The 21,393-nt window shown below is 45.8% G+C and overlaps 2 long non-coding RNA genes across 2 annotated transcripts; both read left to right on the forward strand.

Annotated features, from left to right (window-relative positions):
* Positions 1-479: 479 nt before the first annotated feature.
* LOC116969115 lies at positions 480-19,309 on the forward strand. The gene is made up of 3 exons (XR_004410629.1): positions 480-491; positions 13,794-13,799; positions 19,249-19,309. It is a non-coding gene; the product is annotated as an uncharacterized LOC116969115 (long non-coding RNA).
* Positions 10,942-11,203, forward strand: LOC116969114. Its single transcript, XR_004410628.1, has 2 exons — positions 10,942-10,998; positions 11,105-11,203. It is a non-coding gene; the product is annotated as an uncharacterized LOC116969114 (long non-coding RNA).
* Positions 19,310-21,393: the final 2,084 nt, after the last annotated feature.

A 21,393-nucleotide genomic window follows, 5' to 3' on the forward strand; every position in this document is an offset into this window, starting at 1 on the left:
ACAAGTCCGTATGCCTTTGAAGTGTGGGAGGGAATGGAGCATCCGGAGAAAACCTATGCAAGTCTAGGAGAGAACTACAAATTGCGTACAGACAGCACCCGTGGTCAGGATCGAACCCGTGTCTCTGGCGATGTGAGGCAATTAATTTTACCGCGTCGCCGTGCCACCCACTCACGAATTGACCAACGTCCCTTGAAGCACTTCTGCAAGCCAAAGTAGGAGCCCCGGATGCGCAGGTCGGCACAGGCGCAACACTGGACCTGACGCAACTGTCAGTCTCTCACACACGCACCGTGCAATTGCTATTGAGGGAGTGCAGCGTAGGTTCACCAGGTTAATTCCCGGGATGGCGGGGCTGTAATATGTTGACAGAATGGAGCGGCTGGGCTTGTATACTCTGGAATGGAAGGATGACAGGGCATCTTATTGAAACATATAAGATTATTAAGGGTCTGCACACGCTAGAGGCAGGAAACATGTTCCCGATGTTGGTGGATTCCAGAACAAGGGGCTGTCGTTTAAGCATAAGGGGTAAACCATATAGAACAGAGAGGAAACACTTTTTCACACAGAGAGTTGTGAATCTGTTGAATTCTCTGCCTCAGAAGGCGATGGTGGCCGGTTCCCTGGATGCTTTCAAGAGAAAATTTGATAGAGCTCTTAAAGGTAGCGGAGTCAGGGATATGGGGAAACGGCAGGAGCGGGATACTGATTGTGGATGATCAGCCATGGCTCGAAGGGCCGAATGGCCTACTACTGCACCCATTGTCTATTGTCTACTGTCTCGCGATTTCCCCGTCAGACGTCAGCCCTTACTTGTGTTGGAAGGAACTGCAGATGCTGGTTTAAACCGAATATAGACACAAAGTGCGGGAGTAACAGCGACTCTCGAGAGCAGGCAGCATCTCTGTAGAGCAGGAATGGGTGACGATTCGGGTCGAACCCCTTCTTCAGACCAGCTTCTCATTCAGCAAATAGCCGACAAGGACCTCCTTCCTTTATCATCTATGCTCATCTTTCAATCCTTTATCCTTTATCTATCTACATCACCGTTTATATCTCGCGTTTCCATTTCCAGTGTGTCTGGGACTGAAGAAGGGTCTCAACCCGAAACGTCACGCATTGCCTCTCTCCAGAGATGCAGACTGTCCCGCTGAGTTACTCCAGCATTTTGTTTCTCTCCAAGCATCACTTCCTTCATTACGCTTGTGCTCTTGATTTGCGTCGATAGCTAAGAAATTATCTTCACATGTTACCTGCGAAATCTGTACCATTCCTCTCGCAGCGTTGAGTCGGTCTGTATGTCTCCTATGCATCCCCCTCTGGTGCAATCCGTGCTTCTCCAAGGCTGATCTACGACGGTGTGAGTTAAACACGGGTCGTCGGGGGCGGAGTCCGCAGCTGTGGGGCATTAAGGTGATAAGTGATAATATCAAGATCACCTCGTCAGCCACTTGAACGATAACATGATCGAAAGCCATTACGTGTACAGAGATGCAAAACCCTCCCAGTCTTTGGAGTGTGCACATATGTACAGCCCTCACATCACAATAACTGTAAGATTACGATAGATACAATTCCTAAAGCTTCTTTTGTGACTGTTGATCATTTGCTGGGAAAATATTATGATTATATATCTGGTAAATGGTATGGAATGAATAGCCATGAAGCCAAGACATGGCGTTAATGATATAATCCGTGACAGATTACTCTCGGAGACAGGGAATTTATGGTACTGTCGGGGGGGGGAAATTAAATGACAGTATACATCGTTATAAAAAGATATAATTCTGATGACATTTTCAGGAGATTTCGGTATGGAAGTTGGGAAGTCATGTTGTATAAGACGTTAGTGGTGCCGTATTTACAGTATTCTGCTCAGTTCTGGGCACCGTGTTACAGGATATATGTTGTCAAGCTGAAAACGGTGCAGCGAGATTTAGTGCAATGTTGCGAGGACTAGAGGGTCTGACCCTGAGGGAGAGGTTGATTAGGCTGTGACTCTATTCATTGGAGCGCAGGAGGTAGACGAGTCAACTTTGAGCTGTAGAGGGCACTGAGAGGAATAAATCGGGTAGATGCACAGCGTCTCCTGTCCAGATTATGTGTATCGAGGATCAGAGGACACAGGTTTAAAGTGAAGGGGAAAATATTTCATAGGGATTTGAGGGGTAACCTTTTCACACAAAGTGTGGTGGGTGTATGGATCTAGCTGCCAGAGGAGGCTGGGATTATCCCAACATTTAACAAACAGACATGGACATGAATAGGACAGGTTTGGAGGGTTAGGGACAAAAAGCGGGCAAGTGGGGCAAGTGTACTGGGACATGCTGGCCGGTGTGATGCAAATTGGGCCGAATGGCCTGGTTGCACACTGCATCATTCCATGTCTCGCAACGACACTTCCACCATAACTACTCTTCCATGCTGTTTGGAAGGCGCTGATGAAGAAATATGAGATAGCCGTGTGATTGGTTCAATATGATGATATTCAGAAGCATGTCCGAGAAGCAGAGGGCTTTTTGAAACAATGAGCATGGTTGGAAACAGTCTGTAAATGGGGAGAAATGCTAACATACAACCGTGAATAGTATTCTATCTCGTGTATTAGCACGTATTATTGGCGATTGGATTTTTTTTGTTTCCTTATTTTGGTATAATAGGAAACATTAGTATCATAAGGTGATGTGATCAAGTCAAGTCAAGTCATGAGAGTTTATTGGCATGTGTCCCAGATAGGACAACGAAATTCTTGCTTTGCTTCCGCACAACAGAATATAGTAGGCATGGATAGGGAACATATCAGTGTGTCCATATACCATTATATAAATATATACACACATCAATAAATAAATACATAACGTGCAAATAAACAGATAATGGTCTATTCATGTTCAGAGATGTGTTTCAGTTGAGATTAATAGCCTGATGGCCGTGGGAAAGTAGCTATTTCTGAACCTGGACCTGAATCTTGAGCTGGTATCGGAATTAGGAGCAGGATTGGGTATTTCGGCCCAACAAGTCTCCTCCGCCATTCAATCATGGCTAATCTATCTCTTCCTCCTGACTCCATGCTCATGTTATCTCACCTAATCATCTGAGACCCGTTCTAATCTGGAATCTGTCTATCATGGCCTTAAATATGTCCATTGACGTTCACCGCAGACGTATGTGGCAAAGAATTCCACAGATCCATCCACTGACTAAATAAATTCCTCCCCATCTCCTTCCTAAAGGAATGTTCTTTAATTTTGAGGCTATGACTTCTAGTCCTAGGCATTCCCACAGGTGGCAACCAACTCTTCACATCCACTATATCCAAGCCATTCACTATGCTGTAAGTTTCAATGAGGTCCCCCATTCATTCTTCTGAACTCCAGCGAATACAGGCACAGTGCCGTCAAACGCTCGTTGTAGGTTAACCTACTGATTCCTGGGATCATTCTTGTCAACCTCCTCTGGACCCTCTGCAAAGCCAGCACACCTTTCCACAGATATCCAGTCTAGCAGAGATTGGCGGTGCAGGCTCAAAGGGCCGAATGGCCTACTCCTGCACCTATTTTCTATGTATCTATGTATTTAACAGAACAACAGATCCCCTATTCCATATAGTATCTGCCAAGCATCGAACATAGACCTGGACTGATTCTCCATTAGCCCAGCCAGTCTCTCCACGATTCTGCGGACTGGATACAATTTACAATGGCCACCAAGCCTACCAACCCATGTATTGCAACCTGGGAAGAAACTGACGCATTCACAGGAAACCCGTGGATAAGGTGAACACTACTAAGGGAGAACAGGCTTGAATTGAGATCGCAGGAGGTTGACGTGCTGTGGCTACGACAACCCACCTCCACCATGCAGCCCGATCACCAGTGCCCAGTTGGGTGCGGTGACTGCAAATTGTGTTGGCGTTGCGCTCCAATGACTCGCATGGGCGGCACAGTGCACAGCGGTAGTATTTAGTTTAATTTAGATTTGTAATGCGGAGCGGAAACAAGCCCTTCAGCCAACTGAGTGCGCGCCGACTAGCGATCCCCGCACCACCGCAGAGATGCACAGGAGCGGTTGGAGCGGCTGGTGCAGCGTCCGGGCGGTAAGTTTAAAAACGGAGCGCGTTGTTCCACTAAGGCCCAGGCGCGGTTGGAGCGGCCACTCTGCAACGTTGCAGCACACTTCCAAATAAGTGGTCTGGAGGAAGCCGCTGATTGGTGGAAGCGGACTAGAGGAAGTAGCTGATTGGGAATGACCCCAGGTTTGTATTTCTGCGTTCTGGTCGTGCTTTTTAGTTAAGGGTACAGTGAGTTAAGGGTTCGGTTAGTTAATGGTTCTGTGAGTTAAGGGTTCAGTGAGTTAAGGGTACAGTGAGTTAAGGGTACAGTGAGTTAAGGGTACAGTGAGTTAAGGGTTCAGTGAGTTAAGGGTTCAGTGAGTTAAGGTTTCAGTGAGTTAAGGGTTCAGTGAGTTAAGGGTACAGTGAGTTAAGGGTTCCGTGAGTTAAGCATTCGGTGAGTTAAGGGTTTGGTGAGTTAAGGCTTCAGTGAGTTAAGGGTTCAGTGAGTTAAGGTTTCAGTGAGTTAAGGGTTCAGTGAGTTAAGGGTACAGTGAGTTAAGGGTTCCGTGAGTTAAGCATTCGGTGAGTTAAGGGTTCAGTGAGTTAAGGGTTCAGTGACTTAAGGGTACAGTGAGTTAGGTGTTCAGTGAGTTAAGGGTAAAGTGAGTTAAGGGTACAGTGAGTTAAGGGTTCTGTGAGTTAAGGGTTCTGTGAGTTAAGGGTTCTGAAGTTAAGGGTTCTGTGAGTTAAGTGTTCTGTGAGTTAAGGGTTCAGTGAGTTGAGGGTTCTGTGAGTTAAGGGTACAGTATTTATTAGTAAAGGTACAGTTTAAAGGATAAAGATTTTTATAGTGTGAGGGAATTGATTTAATTTGGGAGTAAGCTATGTCAGTGGAGGTTAGCCCCGTGGTTTGCTCAACCTGCAACATGTGGGAGATCAGGGATATGGTCGGTGTCCCTGGTGACTACGTTTGCAGGCAGTGGGTTCAGCTGCAGCTCCTGGCAGACCGCTTTGAACGATTGGAGCTGCGGTTGGATTCATACTGGAACATCCACGATGCTGAGAAAGTCGTGAGTTGGTCACACCGCAGGTAAAAGGTAAGAGGACAGAAAGGGAATGGGTGGCCATAGCCAGCATAGCAGTAGGCAGGTAGTGCAGGAGTCCCCTCTGTCATCTCCCTCCTAAAAAGGTATACCATTTTAGATACTGTTGGGGGAGATGGCTCATCAGGGGAAGGCAGCAGCAGACAAGTTCATGGCACCATGGGTGGCCCTGCGGCACAGGAGGGGAGAAAAAAGAGTGGAAGGGCAATAGTAATAGGGGATTCAATTATACGGGGATTCCGCGGCAGCAAACGAGACTCCAGGATGATATGTTGCCTCCCAGGTGCAAGGGTCAGGGATGTCACTAAATGGCTGCAGAACATTCTGGAGGTGGAGGGTAAACAGCCAGTTGTCGTGGTGCACATTGGCACCAACGATGTAGGTAAAAAAGGGATGAGGTCCAACAGGATGAATTTAGGGTGCTTGGAAATAAACTTAAAAGTAAGACCTCAAATGTAATAATCTCTGGATTACTACCAGTGCCACGGGCTAGTCAGAGTAGAAATAGGAGGATATTGCAGATGAATACGTGGCTTTAAAAAGTGTGCAAGGGGGAGGGATTTAAATTTCTAGGGCATTGGAACCAGTTCTGGGGGAGGTGGGACCAGTACAAACAGGACGGTCTGCTCCTGGGCTGGAATGGAACCAATGTCCTTGGGGGACTGTTTGCTAGTGCTGTCGGGGAGGATTTAAACTAATGTGGCAGGGGGATGGGTGCAAGAACAGAGAGGCAGAGGGGTGTAAAATGAAGGTAGAAGCAATAGGTAGCAAGGTGAAAAGTAAAAGTGCCAGGCAGACAAGTCCAGGGCAAAAATCAAAAAGGGACACTTTTCAACATAATTGTATGGGTTAAGAGTGTTGTAAAAACAAGCCTGAAGGCTTTGTGTCTCAATGCAAGGAACATTGTAATAAGGTGGGTGAGTTGAATGTGCAGATAGTTATTAATGAATATGATATAGTTTGGATCACGGAGACATGGCTCCAGGGTGAACAAGGCTGGGAGCTGAACATCCAGGGATATTCAATATTCAGGAGGGATAGACAGAGGGGAAAGGAAGAGGGGTAGCGTTGCTAGTTAGAGAGGAGATTAACGCGATAGAAAGGAAGGATATTAGCTTGGAGGATGTGGGATCGATATGGGTAGAGCAGCGAAACACTAAGGGGCAGAAAACGATAGTAGGAGTTGTGTACAGGCCACCTAACAGTAGTAGTGGAGTTGGGGAAGGCATCAAACAGGAAATTAGAAATGCGTGCAACAAAGGTAAAACAATTATAATTGGTGACTTCAATCTACACGTTGGTGAGAGGAGGACTTCCCTGCAGCTGTAAGTATAAATACAGCGCGGGGTTTGCTTCTACAGAGGCCCGGGGAGCCGTTGGTGAGAGGAGGACTTACCTGGAGCTGTTAGTATAAATACAGCGCGGGGTTTGCTTCTACAGAGGCCCGGGGAGCCGTTGGTGAGAGGAGGAGTTGCCTGGAGCTGTGAGTATAAATACAGCGCGGGGTTTGCTTCTACAGAGGCCCGGGGAGCCGTTGGTGAGAGGAGGAGTTGCCTGGAGCTGTGAGGAACCCAAATCTGTAACATTCCATCTCACTTCCAGAGAAGGATTCTGGTGGAAGCCTCTGATTGGTGGAAGAGGATCAGAGGAAGCAGCTGATTGGCTTGTATCTCGGGTAAGGCTTTATTGTATTCGGATAAGGGGAAGAATGAGGGCCAGGGCAGTTTACTGTTCTGGATGTCAGATGTGGGAGGTCATGGAGTCTGAGTGCTCTCCAGACGTCCACATCTGCGCCAGGTGCTTCGAGATGGGGCTCCTAAGGGACCGCGTTAGGAACCTGGAAGAGCAAATATGTAAGGAGATTGCAGATATTAGTAGTAAGCACAAGGTAGTGATTGTGGGAGATTTCAATTTTCCACACATAGACTGGGAAACACATTCTGTAAATGGGCTGGATGGGTTGGAGTTTGTAAAATGTGTGCAGGATAGTTTTTTGCAACAATACATAGAAGTACCTACTAGAGAAGGGGCGGTACTGGACCTCCTGTTAGGAAATGAGATGGGTCAGGTGGCAGAGGTATGCGTTGGGGAACAGTTCGGTTCCAGTGATCACAATACCATTAGTTTCAATATAATTATGGAGAGGGACAAAACTGGACCTAGGGTTGAGATTTTTGATTGGAGAAAGGCTAACTTTGAGGAGATGCGAAAGGATTTAAAAGGAGTAAATTGGGACAGTTTGTTTTATGGGAAAGATGTGGAAGAGAAATGGAGTACATTTAAAGGTGACATTTTAAGAGTACATAATCTTTATGTCCCTGTTCGGTTGAAAGGAAATCGTAAAAATTGTAAAGAGCCATGGTTTTCAAGGGAAATTGGACACTTGGTTCGGAAAAAGAGGGAGATTTACAATAGTTATAGGCAGCATGGAGTAAATGAGGTGCTTGAGGAGTATAAATAATGTAAAAAGAATCTTAAGAAAGAAATTAGAAAAGCTAAAAGAAGATATGAGGTTGCTTTGGCAAGTAAGGTAAAAGTAAATCCGAAGGGTTTCTACCGCTATATTAATAGCAAAAGGATAACGAGGGATAAAATTGGTCCATTAGAGAGTCAGAGTGGCCAACTATCTGCAGAGCCAAAAGAGATGGGGGAGATATTGAACAGTTTCTTTTCTTCGGTATTCACCAAGGAGAAGGATATTGAATTATGTGAGGTAAGGGAAACAAGTAGAGTAGCTATGGAAACTATGAGGATCAAAGAAGAGGAAGTACTGACACTTTTGAGAAATATAAAAGTGGATAAGTCTCCAGGTCCGGACAGGATATTCCCTAGGACATTGAGGGAAGTTAGTGTAGAAATAGCAGGGGCTATGGCAGAAATATTTCAAATGTCATTAGAAACGGGAATAGTGCCGGAGGATTGGCGTACTGCGCATGTTGTTACATTGTTTAAAAAGGGGTCTAAGAGTAAACCTAGCAATTATAGACCTGTTAGTTTGACGTCAGTGGTGGGCAAATTAATGGAAAGAATACTTAGAGATAATATATATAAGCATCTGGATAAACAGGGTCTGATTAGGAACAGTCAACATGGATTTGTGCCTGGAAGGTCATGTTTACCCAAGGTCCGGAAGTGGCGGCGCTGTGATACAGCTGCGGCTCGCCTGCAGTCTGTCTGTTTTTACTTTTTATGTCGGTTTTTTTTGTCTAGTTTAGTAATTTTTTTGGTTATTAGGTGGTGTTATGTTTGTGGGGGGAGGGTGAAACAGAGCTTTCTGTCTCTCCCTTCGGGGGAATGCGACTTTTTGTCGTATCCCCCTTCTCTTCCCCCGTCTGCGCTGAGGCCTAATGGCGGAGCTGGCGGCCTCCAACCTGCGACCGACCTCGAGGTTTCGGAGGTAGAGCCAGCCAGGACTCACCAGCTGGCCGTCTTCGAGCTGTGGCGACGTCCGGGTAGCGGCACGACTCGGCGCTCCGGTGAGGGCGAACGGTGCGGGGCTGAGACACTCCTGTGCGGCCGGCACGGCTACCGGCTGGAAGGCGCTCCCGAGCGAGCGGCCTGGTGCGGGGCTGAGACATTCCTGTGCGGCCGGCACGGCTACCGGCTGGAAAGTGCTCCCGTGTGAGCAGCCTGGTGCGGGGCTGAGACGCTGCCTTGTGGGCGGCCCGGTGCGGAGCGGAGACGGTGCTACGGCGGCTGAGGCGGCGGCGACCTGGATCCTGGGCTCGGCCGCGGGCCGGTGGAGGACAATGTCGGGAGCTCGCAGGTCACTGGCTGGTGCCTGTTTTCCGGAGCACCCGTTGCAACAGCTGCGGGCAGCTTCGACCAACCCCGGGCCGCCATCGCCCGGTGGGGTATCGCCTCGGCGCAGAGGGAGAAGAGGAGGGAAGAGACAGTAACTCTTTTGCCTCCATCACAGTGAGGAGGTGTTTGGTGAACTCACTGTGGTGGATGTTAATTTGTGTTTATTGTGTTTTGTTATTATTACATGTATGGCTGCAGGCAACAGCATTTCGTTCAGACCGAAAGGTCTGAATGACAAATAAAGGTATTCTATTCTATTCTATTCTATGTTTAACTAAACTTCTTGAATTTTTTGAAGATGTTACTCGGGAAATTGATGAGGGTAAAGCAGTGGATGTTGTGTGTATGGACTTCAGTAAGGCCTTTGACAAGGTTCCTCATGGAAGGTTGGTTAAGAAGGTTCAATGGTTGGGTATTAATGGTGGAGTAGCACGATGGATTCAACAGTGGCTGAATGGGAGATGCCAGAGAGTAATGGTGGATGGTTGTTTGTCAGGTTGGAGGCCAGTGACGAGTGGGGTGCCACAGGGATCTGTGTTGGGTCCACTGTTGTTTGTCATGTACATCAATGATCTGGACGATGGTGTGGTAAATTGGATTAGTAAGTATGCAGATGATACTAAGATAGGTGGGGTTGCGGGTAATGAAGTAGAGTTTCAAAGTCTACAGAGAGATTTATGCCAGTTGGAAGAGTGGGCTGAAAGATGGCAGATGGAGCTTAATGCTGATAAGTGTGAGGTGCTACATCTTGGCAGGACAAATCAAAATAGGACGTACATGGTAAATGGTAGGGAATTGAAGAATGTAGGTGAACAGAGGGATCTGGGAATAACTGTGCACAGTTCCATGAAAGTGGAATCTCATGTAGATAGGGTGGTAAAGAAAGCTTTTGGTGTGCTGGCCTTTATAAATCAGAGCATTGAGTATAGAAGTTGGGATGTAATGTTAACATTGTACAAGGCATTGGTGAGGCCAATTCTGGAGTATGGTGTGCAGTTTTGGTCGCCTAATTATAGGAAGGATGTCAACAAAATAGAGAGAGTACAGAGGAGCTTTACTAGAATGTTGCCTGGGTTTCAGCAACTAAGTTACAGAGAAAGGTTGAACAAGTTAGGGCTTTATTCTTTGGAGCGCAGAAGGTTAAGGGGGGACTTGATAGAGGTTTTTAAAATGATGAGAGGGATAGACAGAGTTGACGTGGAAAAGCTTTTCCCACTGAGAGTAGGGAAGATTCAAAAAAGGGGACATGACTTGAGAATTAAGGGACTGAAGTTTAGGGGTATCATGAGGGGGAACTTCTTTACTCAGAGAGTGGTAGCTGTGTGGAATGAGCTTCCAGTGAAGGTGGTGGAGGCAGGTTCGTTTTTATCATTTAAAAATAAATTGGATAGTTATATGGATGGGAAAGGAATGGAGGGTTATGGTCTGAGCGCAGGTATATGGGACTAGGGGAGATTATGTGTTCGGCACGGACTAGAGGGGTCGAGATGGTACATAGATTGGGTGAATCAAATTGGCAGGGGTGCTGAGGAAGAGGATTTCTTGGAATGTATGCGGGATAGTTTTCTAAACCAACATGTAGAGGAACCAACGAGAGAGCAGGCTATTCTAGACTTGGTATTGAGTAATGAGGAAGGGTTAGGTAGCAGTCTTGTTGTGCGTGGCCTCTAGGGCAAGAGTGACCATAATATGGTTGAGTTTTTCATTAGGATGGAGAGTGACATAGTTAATTCAGAAACTTAAAGAAAGGTGACTTTGAGGGAAAATTGGATAGTTATATGGATGGGAAAGGAATGGAGGGTTATGGTCTGAGCGCAGGTATATGGGACTAGGGGAGATTATGTGTTCGGCACGGACTAGAGGGGTCGAGATGGCCTGTTTCCGTGCTGTAATTGTTATATGGTTATATGGTTATAATGAGACGTGAATTGGCCAAGATAGACTGGCAAATGATTCTTAAAGGGTTGACGGTGGATATGCAATGGAAGGCATTTAAAAACTGCATGGATGAACTACAACAATTGTTCATCCCAGGTACACAAAAAAGCTGGAGAAACTCGGCGGGTGCAGCAGCATCTATGGAGCGAAGGAAAAAGGCAACGTTTCAGGCCGAAACCCTTCCTCAGATTGTTCATCGCAGTTTGGCAAAGGAATAAATCAGGGAGGTTAGTGCATCCGTGGATAACAAGGGAAATCAGGGATAGTATCAAAACAAAAGACAAAGCGTACAAATTAGCCAGAAAAAGCAGCCTACCAGAGGACTGGGAGAAATTCAGAGTCCAGCAGAGGAGGACAAAAGACTTAATTAGGAAAGGGAAAATAGATTATGAAAGAAAACTAGCATGGAACATATAAACTGACTGCAAACGTTTTTATAGATATGTGAAGAGGAAAAGATTAGTTAAAACAAATGTAGGTCCCTTGCAGTCAGAAACAGGCGAATTGATCATGGGGAACAAGGACATGGCAGACCAATTGAATAACTACTTTGGTTCTGTCTTCACTAATGAAGACATAAATAATCAGCCGGAAATAGCAAGGGAACGGGGGTTAAATGAGATGGAGGAACTCAGTGAAATCCAAGTTAGCCGAGAAGTGTTGTACTTCCAGTGGCGCTGGTGCCAGCTGCCTCCACCTTCAGCCCGGTATCTTTTTGTTTTTTCGTTTTTTTGGTTATGTTGAAGTGTGTTTTTTATGTTTTTTTTAATGTTTTAACGTGGGGGAAGAGGGTACGGTAAGGGGGATACCGTCCTTCTGTCGCTTCCTGGAGAGGACGCGACTATTATTCGAGTCGCGTCCTCGCCCCCCCCCCCCCTCCCCAGCGGCCTACCTACTGGATTGGCGCAGCCTTTCCTGCCTGGACCGACCAGAGCTCCAGCAGCGGCGGGACAGCGCTGATACATCGCGGGCCTGGCGATGCCTTACCTGGGATCGCCGTCTGGAGCCCGGAGTGCTGGGCCTACGGCACCGATATCCTGGAGCTGTGGTTCACGGGGCTCCCAACGCGGGCGGCGCTGACAAACATCGTGGGGTCCTGCGACTCTGCCCGGCTCGGCCTGCGGACTCGGGAGCTGCGGACTCCGGTAGGAGGCGGCTGAACGGGAGATCCGGGCCGCTGAGGAGGATTTTCACCGTCGTGGTTTGGCGTCGGCGTTCCATCAGCCCGGCGAGAGGGCCTGAGCATCGGGCCGCCCAGGGTGGCGACTGCGGGTGCTCGGAAGGCCCCAACCACGGGTGAACATCTGGGAAGATCAGAGGGGAGGCTGGCTGGACAATGGTGCCTTCCTCACCTTGGTGCCATTGTGTTATGTTGTGTCGTAGACTTTCTGTGTTTGTGCTTTTTTTTAAATTCTATTTAATTTGTAATATGATTTATTATGTATTATTTATTTATTTTTATGATACTGACTGTAAAGGGAAATTCATTTCGTTGTCTCTAATTGAGACAATAACAATAAATTTGAATACAATACAATACAATAAAATACAAGTGGTGTTTGGTAAATTGAATGGATTAAACGCCGATAAATTCCCAGGGCCAGATAAATTCCATCCCAGAGTACTTAAGGAAGTAGCCGCAGAAATAGTAGATGCATTAGTGATAATTTTTCTAAACTCTTTAGATTCTGGAGTAGATCCTGAGGACTGGAGAGTAGCTAATGTAACCCCACTTTTTAAAAATGGTGGGAGAGAGAAAACGTGGAATTACAGACCAGTTAGTCTAACATCGGTGGTGGGGAAAATTCTGGTGTCAGTTATTAAAGATGGGATAGCAGCACATTTGGAAAGTGGTGAATTCATTGGACAAAGTCAGCATGGATTTATGAAAGGTAAATCATGTCTGATGAATCTTATAGAATTTTTCGAGGATGTAACTAGTAGAGTGGATAAGGGAGAACCAGCGGATGTGTTATATCTGGACTTTCAGATGGCTTTCGACAAGGTCCCACATAAGAGATTAGTATACAAACTTAAAGGACACGGTATTGGGGGTTCAGTATTGATGTGGATAGAGAACTGGCTGGCAGAGAGGGAGCAAAGTGTTGGAGTAAACAGGTCCTTTTCAGAATGTCAGGCAGTGACTAGTGGGGTACCACAAATTTCAGTGCTGGGACCACAGCTATTTACAATATATATTAATGATCTGGATGAGGGAATTGAATTCAACATCTCCAAGTTTGCGGATGACACGAAGCTGGGGGGCAGTGTTAGCTGCGAGGAGGCTGCCAGGAGGCTGCAAGGTGACTTGGATAGGTTGGGTGAGTGGGCAAATGCATGGCAGATGCAGTATAATGTGGATACATGTGATGTTATCCACATTGGTGGCAAAAACAGGCAAGTAGACTTGTATCTGAATGGTAGCCGAATAGGAAAAGAAGAGAGGCAACGAGACCTGGGTGTCATGGTACACCAGTCATTGAAATTAGGAATTCAAGTGCAGCAGGCAGTGAAGAAAGCAAATGGTATGTTAGCATTCATAGCAAAAGGATTTGAGTATAAGAGCAGGGAGGTTCTACTGCAGTTGTACAGGGTCTTGGTGAGACCACACCTGGAGTATTGCGTACAGTTTTGGTCTCCTAATCTGAGGAAATACATTCTTGCCATAGAGGGAGTACAGAGAAGCTTCACCAGACTGATTGCTGGGATGGCAGGAAACCATATGAACAAAGACTGTATAGACTCGGCTTGTACACGCTAGAATTTAGAAGATTGAGGATGGATCTTATAGAAACGTACAAAATTCTTAAGGGGTTGGACAGGCTAGGTGCAGGAAGATTATTCCCGATGCTGGGGAAGTCCAGAACTAGCGGTCACAGTTTAAGGATAAGAGGGAAGTATTTTAGGACCAAGATGAGAAAATCATTTTTTACACAGAGAGTGGTGAATCTGTGGAATTCTCTGCCACAGAATGTAGTTGAGGCCAGTTCATTGGCTATATTTAAGAGGGAGTTAGATGTGGCCCTTGTGGCTAAAGGGATGAGGGGTATGGAGAGAAGGCAGAGATGGGATACTGAGTTGGATGATCAGCCATGATCATTTCGAATGGTGTTGCAGCTCCTGGCAGACCTCATTGAACGATTGGTACTGCGGTTGGATTCATACTGGAGAATCCACGATGCTGAGAAAGTAGTGAATAACACAGAGTGAGTTGGCCACACCGCAGGTAAAGGGTAAGCGGACAGAAATGTAACGGGTGCCCATTAGCTAGCGTAGCGGTAGGCAGGTAGTGCAGGAGTCCCCTGCGGAAATCTCCGTCTCATACCCTCTCATACCTAAACAGATATGCCATTTTGGATACTGTTGTGGGAGATGGCTAATCAGGGGAAGGCACCAGTAGCCAAGTTCATGGCACCATGGGTGGCACTGCGGCACAGGAGGGAAAAACGAGTGGAAGGGTAATAGTAATAGGAGATTCAATTGTAAGGGGAATAGATAGGCATTTCTGCGGCCGCAAACGAGACTCCAGGATGGTATGTTGCCTCTCTGGGGCAAGCGTCAGGGATGTCACTGAATGGCTGCAGAACATTCTGGAGGGGTAGGGTTAACAGCCAGTTGTCGTGGTGCACATTGGCACCAACGATATAGGTAAAACACGGGATGAGGACTTACAAGGTGAATTTAGGAGGTAGGAGATAAACTTAGAAGCAGGACCTCCAAGGTAATAATCTCGGGATTACTACCAGTGCCACGTGCTAGTCAGAGTAGAAATAGGAAGATATTTCGGATGAATACGTGGCTTGAAAAATTGTGCAAGGGGGAGGGATTAAAATTTCTAGGGTATTGGAACCAGTTCTGTGGGAGGTGGGACCAGTACAGACAGGACGGAGTTGTGTATAGGCCACCTAACAGTAGTAGTGGAGTTGGGGATGGCATCAAACAGAAAATTAGAAATGCGGCAACAAAGGTAAAACAGTTATAATGGGTGACTTTATTCCACATATAGATTGGGTGAATTAAATAGGCAGGGGTGCTGAGGAAGAGGATTTCTTGGAATGTATGCGGTATAGTTTTCTAAACCAACATGTAGAGGAACCAACGAGAGAGCAGGCTATTCTAGACTGGGTATTGAGTAACGAGGAAGGTTTAGTTAGCAGTCTTGTTGCGCGTGGCCCCTAGTGCAAGAGTGAGCATAGTATGGTTGAGTTATTCATTAGGGTGGAGAGTGACATTGTTAATTCAGAAACATGGGTTCTGAACTTAGAAAAGGAAACTTTGAGGGTATGAGACGTGAATTGGTCAAGATAGACTGACAATTGATTCTTAAAGGGTTGACGGTGGATATGCAATGGAAGGCATTTAAAAACTGCATGAATGAACTACAACAAGTGTTCATCCCATTTTGGCAAAATAATAAATGGGGGAATGTAGTGCATCCGCGGAGAACAAAGGTGATCAGGGATAGTATCAAAACAATAGATGAAACATTCAAATAAGCGAGAAAAAGCAGCCTACCAGAGGACTGGGAGAAACTCAGAGTCCAACATAGGAGGACAACGGGCTTAATTAGGTAAGTGAAAATAGATTGTGAAGGAAAACTGGCAGGGAATATTTAAACTGACTGCAAAAGCTTTTATAGATATGTGAAGAGAAAAAGATTAGTTAAAACAAATGTAGGCCCCTTGCAGTCAGCAACAGGTGAATTGATCATGGGGTACAAGGACATGGCAGAACAATTGAATAACAACTTTGGTTCTGTCTTCACTAAGGAAGACATAAATAATCTGCGGGGAATGGCAGGGGACCGGGGGTCAAATGCGATGGAGGAACTGAGTGAAATCCAGTAGTCGGGAAGTGGTGTTAGATAAATTGAATGGATTAAATGCCGATCAATCCCCAGGGCCAGATAGGCTGCATCCCAGAGTGCTTAAGGAAGTAGCCCCAGAAAATGTGGAAGCATTAGTGATAATTTTCGAAACTCTTTAGATTCTGGAGTAGTTCCTGAGGATTGGAGTGTATCAACCAATCAATCAATCAATCAAAACGTTATTGTCATTTGGAAATACACCGATATATGCAATTCTAAACGAAATTACGTCGCATTTGGCTCCCCGTGTAACACAAAATTAATCAGAAGGATAACATGGATAATAAGACTAAATTGATTTTTAAAAAGATTAAATAAACAATGGTGGCGGCCCATTAAATGGCAATCAAGAGTCTGATGGCGGTGCAACATAACTTTGAAAATAAATGGTTTTAGGACCTGGTGAGGGGTGTGTAAAGATACGAAGTAGGTATATCCCGTTTATCTTACTTTACTTTCTTATATCTTCTGTTCTCTATTTTTCTCTTTCTTTTTATTTGGTTTTCTTTTTAACTCTTTTTCGTGTTTTACGTTTCTACGGGTCTCCCTTGATCACTCTTTCACGCACTACCTATCCTACCTAACTCTCTCTACGTTCCTTCTTTATAAAGTATAAAACAAGAAGTGGTAGAGGAAATGTGTTATGTTATTTTTGGCTTATATCACTCTCATGTACATTACTTCTCATGAATAAAATATTGTAAAAAAAGAGTCTGATGGCTCGGGGGAAGAAGCTGTTGCAAAACCTGGCCGTTCTGCTCCTTATGCTACGATATATTTTGTCCGAGGGCAGCAGAGTGAACAGTCCATGATGGAGATGTGTGGGATCCTTTAGAATACTGCTGGCCTTAGACAAGCAACGTTTTCTCGCACCATTACCCTGCTGAGCTACTCCATCATTATCTGTTTATGTCCTTTATTCATCTATATTCTACGCTGTATTTTTATTCACCCCTCGTATAAACCTATATGCTGTATTGTTATATGCCCCTACCCACTCCAGATTCCATGCTGCCCGCTCCAGATTCTATAACTGGGACAGGGAATGTAGAAGTGTAGTAACACATTGAACAGCTGTTCATGAGGAACGTCAGCTGCAGAAACGAAGAACGATCAGTCGGTTCTAAAGCCAATAGTCAAAATGCTTCGCAAGTTACATGTTTCGTTTTGAACGTTCACTCGAACACAATCCACGCTACGCGACCTTGTTTTTCCACACGTCGAATCTCCCTCTCTTCATCTCTTCCGCACCTCCTACTCCAGAAGTTGTAATCCACCCCACTTCAGACATGTTCTTCCCGCACTGGAGACTGCCAATCGAATGCATGCAACCATTCTCCCTCTGCTCCACACTCCCTCCTACCTAAACCCGTAACACATTCTACCCCATTGCAGACTCATTTCCCAATCGACTCCAGACAATCATACTCCCGCCACTCTGTACTCTCTCTTACCTTACTCAGAATCTCGTATACATCAATCTAGACTTTTTCCCATTACAGACTCACTACACACTACACTCTGCACAAACCTAACCCACGCCTTCGTTCAATGACGATCTACACATCCCCCATTGCAAACTCCCTACTATCCCTCCCTCCCCCTCTCACTCCAGACTCCAAACTGTCCTTTAGTTGGTTTAGTTGAAGTTAGAGATACATCGTGTACACATGCATTTCGACCCAGCGAGTCCGCATATTATCACAATCCCTGCACATTACGGAAAATTTCCACTAACACCAAGCCAATTTTTCCTTCAACGCAATAGCACGACGTTGGTGTGTGGGCGGAAACCGACGCTCTCTGCAGAAACCCACGCAGGTCACGTGAAGAACGTGCAACCTCCGTACAGATAGCACCCGTAGTTTGGATCAAACACGGGTCTCCAGTGCTGCAAGCGCTGTTAGACATCCATTCTACCGCAGCGCCACCGTGCCTCCCATATCAACAGATCCCTTCACCATCATCACCCCAGGCCCTCGCCGCCCTCTCTCAGATCGCAAAAAATCCTCTCGAATCACGCTACTTTACCTTTCGCCCAATGGCAGGTAACTTTGGGGGAAGAACCTTGTCAGACGACGTTGATATTAATACCTGAGCTTGTATCCGGGGCTGTGGAGAAATTGTCAAGGGGATGTTTCTTTGTTGTGTCAAAATATTCCCGTTTTGGTAGAGAGGCTGGATCTGTAATAAATTAGGAGAAGGCAATTCTGGATGAGAAAGGCAATTCTGGATTTACTGTTGCGGAGAAGGCATATTTGGATTTAGTGTCGTGTAAGTAACCGGATTTGAAAAGGGAACTTGAGGTTAAGGAGCCATTAGGAATTAGTGACCATAATTTGATACGTTTTATTCTACAATTTGAGAGGGAGAAGGGCAAATCGGAGTTGTCAGTGTTACAGTTGAACAAAGGGGGTTGCGGGGGAGGAGGTGTTCAAAGTGGACTGGAAAGATACCAGGGATGACAGTGAAAAAACGATGGCAGGTATTTCTGGGAATAATACAGAAGGTGCAGGATCAGTTCATTCAAAAGAGGAAGAAAATTACAACGGGAGTAAGGGGCGACCGTGGCTGACAAGGGAAGTCAGCGACAGTATAAAAATAAAACGGAATAATTTCAACATAGCAAAGATGAGCGGGAAGCCAAAGGATTGTTCACGTCTAAGTAGCAACAGAATATAACTAAAAAGGCAATACGGGGAGATAAAATGAGGTACGAAGGTATGCTAGCCAACAATTTACTGGAGGATAGTAAAAGCTTATTTAGGTTTGTCAATAAGAAAAATAAATAAGACCAAAGTTGGACCCTTTAAGACTGAAAAAAGTGAATTTATTATGGGGAGCAAGAAAATGGCAGATGAGTTAAACAGGTACTTTGGATCCGTCTTCACTAAGGAGTACACAAACAATCGTCCATGTGTACTAGTGGACAGAGGACCAGAGGTGACGGTGAAACAAAAATAAATCCACATTAATGTGGATAAATGTGAGGTTATCCACTTTGATAGCAAAGACAGGAAGGCATATTATTATCATAAAAGTTGTCAAGTTAGGAAAAGAGGAAGAACAACGAGATCTGGGGTTCCGTTTATCAGTCAATGGAAGTAAGCATGCAGGTAGTGAAGATAGCGAATGGTAGGTTGGCCTTCATACAAGAGGAGTTGATTATATGAGCAAAGAGGTCCTCCTGCAGTTGTACAGGTCCCCAGTGAGACCACTTCTGCAGTATGTTGTGTATTTTTTTATCTGTAAATTTGAAGTATCCAATTTATTGCTATTTGGGGAGTGCAGCGCAGGTTCGGAAGGTTAACTGCAGGGGTGGCGGGATTGTCATGTGCTGAGAGAATGGTGCAGCTGTGCTGGTATGCGGGAATTTAGAAGGAGAGAGGTGATCTTAATGAAACATATAAGATTATTAAGGGCTTGGACACGTTAGAGGCAGGAAACGAGTTCCAGTAATTGTGGGGATGGGGTGTGAGTCCAGAATCAGAGGGTCACAATTTAGGAATAAGGGGTAAGCCATTTATAACGAAGATGCGGGAACACTTTTTCACATAGAGAGTTGTGAGTCAGTGGAATTATCTGGCTCAGAGGGCGGCGGAGGACGGTTCTCTGGATACTTTCAAGAAAGAACGAGATGGGGCTCTTAAAGATAGCAGAGTCAGGTGATACGGGGATAAGGCAGATACGGGCACTGATTGTGGTACATGATCACATTGTATGGCGGTGCTGGCTCGATGGGACTAATGTACCCAGGAATGTCCCACAGTCACATCTGTGGAGCCTTATAAGTCCCTGGGAACCATCATCTCCAAGGACATTAAGTGGGGGTCGACCGTCGATTCCACGGTCAATAAGGCCCAACAGAGTATGTACATCCTGCGGCAGCTGAGGAAGCACCATCTGCCACAGGCAATGATTGTCCAATTCTACACGGCCATCGTAGAGTCTGTTCTCACCTTCTCCATCATGGACTGGTTTGCCTCAGCCACCAGGCACGACACATGGAGGCTGCAGCGAATCGTCCGATCAGCAGAGAAGGTTATTGGCTGCAACCTTCCCTCCATTGATGAACGGTACATTGCAAGGGCCAGGAAGCGAGCTGGCAAGGCTCTGTACCTCCCATCCTGGTCAACAACTCTTCGAATCATTTCCCTCTGGAAGGCGTCTCCGGACTGTCAAAGCTGCCACAGCCTGACATAAAACAGTTTGTATCCACCTGTAGTTGCTCTACTCAATAGCCAAAAATCTGTAGCCTCCCTTCGATCTGGTATTGTGTTGGTTCACATGCTTGATCAATGGTGTTTTATCATTAATGTTTAGTGTTGTCTGAGACAATCGTGACTGTCACTGGATGTCATGTTGCATTAATTATTAAAGGTGAAATAGCGGCACATTTGGATTTCAGTAACAGGATCTGCCCGAGTCAGTATGGATTTGCGAAGGGGAAATCATGCTTGACTATTCTTCTGGAATTTTTTGAGAATTTAACTAGGAAATCGGGCAAGGTAGAGCCAGTGGATGTAGCGTACCTGGACTTTCAGAAAGCATTTGATAAGGACCCACATCGGCCATTAGTGGGCAAAATTAGGGCATGTGGTATTGGGGGTAGAGGGCTTACATGGATAGAAAATTGGTTGGCAGACAGGAAACAAAGTATAGGGATTAACGGGTATCTTGTGGAATGACAGGTAGTGACTAGTTGTGTACCGCAAGACTCGGTGCTGGACCACAGCTATTTACAATTTACATCAATGATTCAGGTGAAGGGATTGAAAGTAACATTAGCAATTTTGCAGATGACACAAAGCTGGGTGGCAGTTTGTACGGAGGATGCTTTGAGAATGCAGGGTGACTTGGCCAGGTCGGGTGAGTGGACAGATGCATGGTAGATGCAGTTTATTGTGGATAAATAGACAATGGACAATAGACAATAGGTGCAGTAGTAGGCCATTTGGCCCTCGAGCCCGCACTGCCATTCAATGTAAGGGACTGAAGTTTAGGGGTAACATGAGGGGGAACATCTTTACTCAGAGAGTGGTGGCTGTGTGGAATGAGCTTCCAGTGAAGGTGGTGGAGGCAGGTTAGTTTTTATCATTTAAAAATAAATTGGATAGTTATATGGATGGGAAAGGAATGGAGGGTTATGGTCTCAGCGCAGGTATATGGGACTAGGGGAGATTATGTGTTCGGCACGGACTAGAAGGGTCGAGATGGCCTGTTTCCGTGCTGTAATTGTTATATGGTTATATGGTCATATGGTTAATGTGATCATGGCTGATCATCGCATATCAGTACCCCATTCCTGCCTTCTCCCCATATCCCCATGACTCCCTTATTTTTAAGAGCCCTATCGAGCTCTGTCTTGTAAGCATCCAGAGAACCTGCCTCCACCGGCCTACGAGGCAGCTAATTCCACATTCACCACTCCTACCTCGTCTCCGTTCTAAACAGCTTACTCCTTATTTGTAAAATTTGGCCCCTGGTTCTGGACTCCCCAACATCGGGAACATGTTTCCTGCTTCTAGTGTGTACAAGCCCTTAACAATCTTATATGTTTCAATGGGAAACCCTCACATCCTTCTAAACTCTAAACGAGTGTACAAGCCCAGCTGTTCCATTCT

Source organism: Amblyraja radiata, unplaced genomic scaffold (genome assembly GCF_010909765.2).
Source record: "Amblyraja radiata isolate CabotCenter1 unplaced genomic scaffold, sAmbRad1.1.pri S106, whole genome shotgun sequence".
NCBI classification, from domain to species: Eukaryota; Metazoa; Chordata; class Chondrichthyes; order Rajiformes; family Rajidae; genus Amblyraja; species Amblyraja radiata.